The following is a 5,311-nucleotide window of genomic DNA, read 5'->3' on the forward strand; positions in this document are numbered from 1 at the left end:
ATACACCATCTATAGGTTTCTCTCGCACACTATGTATGATACTCTAGCTAGTCCAAGCTAGATATCTTGGGTGCACTCATCGTACGCACATAGATTCCTTGGCTCTTTGCCTGTAACTCTCTCACGCACCACTATGTCGTCTCGGAGCTCTTCCCCCCCTCTCTCAAACTCTCCATCCACCTAGGTCACACATACACATGCATATCTCACTCGCACTCGATAGGCCCATCTAAAACTCTATCTCTCCCCCTCGTTCTCTCTCCATCTCACACGCGCACACACACAATCTCATGCCCAGCTAGCCAAGTATGATGGTCTCTCACTCAATTGTAGGCACACGCAGTCCCCCCTATATGTATATGACTAGCTAATCTTAGTCTCCATCACAAACATGTGCATGGTCTATCTTGATTTCTCTCAGGGCATCTTTCTATCGCGCACACACTCCCTCGGTCTCCCACCCATATAGTCCCCTCATGATCTTGACGGGATCTCTCTATCACAAACACACCCTCTCTCCCTCCCCATGCGTCCATGCCATCCATGTGTCCCTCTCGACCTTTGTTCCTTGTTGGCCACACCTCTATTGGACATGTGCTATAGGGGTGTCTCTCTCCATTGAAAACAATCACACACTAGCTATCTTCGTGTATCTCCTCGCCTAACTTTTCCATCTCGGAGATGCATGCGTGATATGTTCGCATAAGAAATGAAAAAACACACACTCTCTCTAATTTATCGTTTGTTGTCACTTTCTCTTTCACACACATACTCTATTTGCACACTTACTCATTCTCCTTCACACGCACTTGATCTGTCTCGACTGAGGCACTCTCCTTGGTCCATAGCATATAGATTTATTGAAAAGTCAAACATCACGTGGAGAAAAAGAATTACATCTAGTACGGCAAACATATACCATTAGATTCACCATGAGATGTAGTTTTGTATGATGTATCTTTGGTATTGTAGATATAAATAACATTTGCGTAAACCTGATCAGAGTTTCCAAAGTTTGACTTCTAAAAAATTTACATGCACTGCATTATCGAGCGGATGGAATATCTCTTTCCCCCTCTCAGCTATCTGACGCACCACTCAGCCTTATCAGGGCTCCTCAATCTCTCTCAAACTTTATTGGTCAGTTTGGTTCATGACCTGACCCTCATGCCTTGATGGCCGGTACTGCCTGGTGTGGACGTGAGATGTAAAATATTTCTGCCTGGCCAGGCTTGTGTGGTGCTGAAGCGTTTGGTTCATGCCTGGGCCAGGCAAAGCATCAACGTCCCATCAATCAATCCATGCATCAATTATTTAATGCTAATATCCATCCATATTGCTGTTAGCCAAGTGGCCACACAACCAGGCACGACCAGGCGTTCGAAATCGGTCACCTGGGCCAGGCTACTTGCAGTGTCTGGAGTTCAGCCAGGCTAATTAAAGTGCAAGGGAACCCAGGCCATGCGGGCTTTCTTTTTCACAGGGTAGCAACCAAACAAGCGTGCATAAAATCCAGCCACAACCCCAGGCCAGGCAAAAGATGCTCAGGACGCAAGCCAAACTGGCCTTATATCTCCTTGGTTCACACATACACATGTCTTGCTCGCGCTATACATATAGACCCATCCAACACTCTCCGCCCTTGTTCTCTCTCCATGTGACACGCACCCCCCTAAGTACCATAATCCCTCAATCCATCATAGGCGCAAGCACTCCCCCCTTCTAAGTATGATTATCTCTTACTAGCCAACAGGAACACACATATTGTCTCCTTCCATCCATACGTCTATCTCGATACCTCTCGGGGCATCTTCTATCACGCACACACCTTGTCACTTGATCTCCCACCCATGTAGTCCCATCATGATCTCCAGGGGATCTTTCTATGACAAACATACACTCTCTCCTCCCCATGTCTGCATTTTCTCCATACGTCTCTCTCGACCTCTCTCCCTTGTTTGTCAGACCCCTCTTGGCCACGTGCTAGGGTTCTTGCTCTCTCGGTTCTAAACAACCACACACTATCTCCTCACCTCGCCTCCGTTGTCGAAGATGCATGTGTGATATGTTTGCATAAGACACACACGCTTTTTCTCTACTTTTATCGTGTGTTGTCCATGTCTCTTTCACACACGCACACACTTTTTTCACTCTCTCTCTCTCTCTCTCTCTCTCTCTCTTGTTAGGGACTCTGTCACATCCATAAGCATATGGATGTTTTGAAAAGTCAAACCTCAGAAACGTTTGACCAGGTATATGTGGAGAAAAACATTTACATCTGGAACGATCATTAGATTCATCACAACATGTACTTACTTCATACTATCATTTATCTTTGGTATTGTAGATATAAGTAATTTCTTTATAAACTTGGTCAAAGTTTCAAAAGTTTGACTTAAAAAAATGTTGGAACTACATTATCGAACGGAGGGAGTAGCTCTTTCTCTCTCTCTCTGCTATCTCTCACGGGCCTCCCCTCTCACTCGAACTCTCTATACCGACGAATTATACGCTCACTATGTCAGCATATAGCTCCATATATTGTTTAGTTGACCGGTCAACCAATCCACATGCTGCCTTGTCAGCTCGTGTTCTATATCTTCGTGTGCTGGCCCATGTGGCAGTGGGTGAAAATAAGTAAACTAGAGGCCCATCTGACACGCGTTGAAGTAAACAAAGTTGAAACCACTCGGGGTAGCACCCCGCATGCTAGTAAATTGAGGGTGCATTGAGGACAAACTTCTTGTGCGCGAAGGACGCACTCGCGCACAATTCACCACTGCGCGGAGGCATGCATAGAAGAACACACTCGCGCACACCCAACACACAACACACACCAGCACACGTGTACACGGCGAGCCAAAACCGCATCCGGCGAGCCTGGACTTCATCAGCAGCCTCCCCCACGACACGCTGCTCGTCATCATCGGCCTCCTCCCCACCAAATATGCCGTGCGGACCGCCCTGCTCTCCCGATGGTGGCGCCCCCTCTGGCGCTACGTCCCCCTCAACCTCACCGTCGACAGTTGCCTCTGTGACGGGGATTCTGCATGGCCGCAGTCTCCAAGATCCTTTCATCGCACCCTGGCTAGCCAAACGCCTTGACATCCGCATGTTCAGTACCAGCTGGAAGGTCCAACCCAAGTTCGACGAGTGGTTCTTATCCCCCGCCCTAGATCAGCTCGAGGAGCTCAGCTTTGAAGCTGGACGATGTTGCTCTCTGCCGCCGTCCGCACTCCGCCTCACGCCAACGCTGCGCCGCGCTAGCTTCAGCTCCTGCTATCTTCCCCAGATTAATTCCACGCCCGCTCTTCTTCTCCCTCAACTCAAGCAGCTCGACCTCTTCGACGTTGTCATCTTGAAGAAGGCTATGGAGCACCTGGTCCGCAGCTGTACTGCACTCAAGTACCTTCGTCTTGAGTAGATCCACGGGTTCATTATCCTCCACATCGCCTCGACGAATCTCCGATGGATTTATGTGTCTTGTTGGCCCCGCAACAAGACATCAATTGGGAAGAGATCACTCCAGCTGTTCCACGTTATGGTCATTGAGAATGCGCCTTTCCTTGAGAGATTGCTTGTATTGGATCTAGAAGGTCCAACAAAAATCAGGGCCATTGACGCGCCGAAATTGACAGGGTTGGTGTATTCGTCTGCCAAATTCTCCTGGTTTACTCTTCCAATTTTGTAGTATCAAAATTTGACCATAGATTTAACTAACAAAATGTTAATGCATGTCACTAAGAACTATATCGTTGGATTCATATTTGAACATAATTTCAAATGGTGTAATTTTTAGTGACATACATTGGAATTTTCTTAGGTAAATCTATGGTCAAAATTTTATACCAAATACGAGGTAGTATTACAAAAGTGGGCTATCTAGGACAAAACATGTGCCAAATTCACTTGTGATGCATTTGGCATCGATGCCCCTCCATTGCTCACCTGGTGTCCCAATCTGGATCACCTACTTTGCTCCGGTGCCAAATTAACTCACGCAATGAAAAAACACTGCGTGGGAGAGAGAGAGAGGACCGAGGCAATAAAAAAACACTTGTTTGGGAGAGTGAGAGGCTGGTGTAGTTGGTTTGATTGATTTGTTTATACATGTGGGTATGTGTGCATAGCGGTGCCAACTCTCTCACATCGCGAGAGCGGTGCCAAAATCTTTTGATTTGACATCGATGCGTGTTATGTGGCATACTTTTGCGAAATATGGCATCGGCCACATAGTGGAAGGCAACAAATGCCCAAGCTCTTCACGTGCTCCTAGTTAAATGAGAGGAAACAGAGAGAGAGAGAGAGAGAGAGAGAGAGTGAGTGAGTGAGTGAAAAAATATCACTAGCCAGCCAACCCTATCGTATGAGCGAATGATATTGGTACCTCTTGATGACACGACAATCTTATGCAGCCAGCTGCTCTAATATGTTCTCTTCTTTTGCAGATAAAAAAAGACCCGAAAGTGAAAATTGTGCTGCACTATAACAATCTCATCAAATGCCTTGATCTCCATCTTACAGAAATTGATTTGATCGACTACCGAGGCGGCACATCTGAGATTAAATTGGCCAGGTTCTTTATTCTAGAGGCAAGTGTGTTCAAGGTAATGAGGTTTGGCGTTCTCTGGCGCAACAATGAATGGCGTGCTGATCACCGCAAGCGTCTAAGCCTAAATGACAAAGTCTCCGCAGAAGCTGAATTTGTTTTTGAAACATCAAGTGGCCAGAGACTCAAAAACTTATTTGCCCATTAGTGACTTGTCAGGGCGGTGGATTTTAGTTTGTACGATAATGATGCATCCACCTAAAGTAACGAAAGTTCTTACGTAAACTTCCTAGTAATTCCCTCTTCGTATGTGCAGCATTACTCCTAACATTTGTAATATCAGTTTGAAACTTGTAATATTGCCGTGTCCTATTCCTGCGTTTTCAAAATCCTGCGAATCAAACAGGTCCTGAGTTGGTGATGATGTTGTGCCTCCCATCTTTCGCCAATAGCCGTCGGATCTAGATCTGACGCATACAAACCAAGCTTCTCCATTTTTGCAAAAATATGCCCGCACTTGTTCCCTATTTACAAATAACTCCTTGTCTCTCACAATTAGCCTCATCTCCTCCCCACCACATCTAGGAGTAGAAGGCCGTGGAAAAATCTGGCGCGATGGCCGCTGCCGGAGCCGTCCACCCCCAATCTTGGTGTTCCGTGCAATGCATGGGCATCTACGCACGGGAAATTATGTCGAACAGGGTAGTTGTAAGCAGGCTAGCTCTACAGCCATGATGATAGTGACTGCAGACGGTGAGGCTG

The sequence above is a fragment of the Triticum dicoccoides genome, chromosome 3A, assembly GCF_002162155.2.
Source record: "Triticum dicoccoides isolate Atlit2015 ecotype Zavitan chromosome 3A, WEW_v2.0, whole genome shotgun sequence".
Taxonomy (NCBI): Eukaryota; Viridiplantae; Streptophyta; class Magnoliopsida; order Poales; family Poaceae; genus Triticum; species Triticum dicoccoides.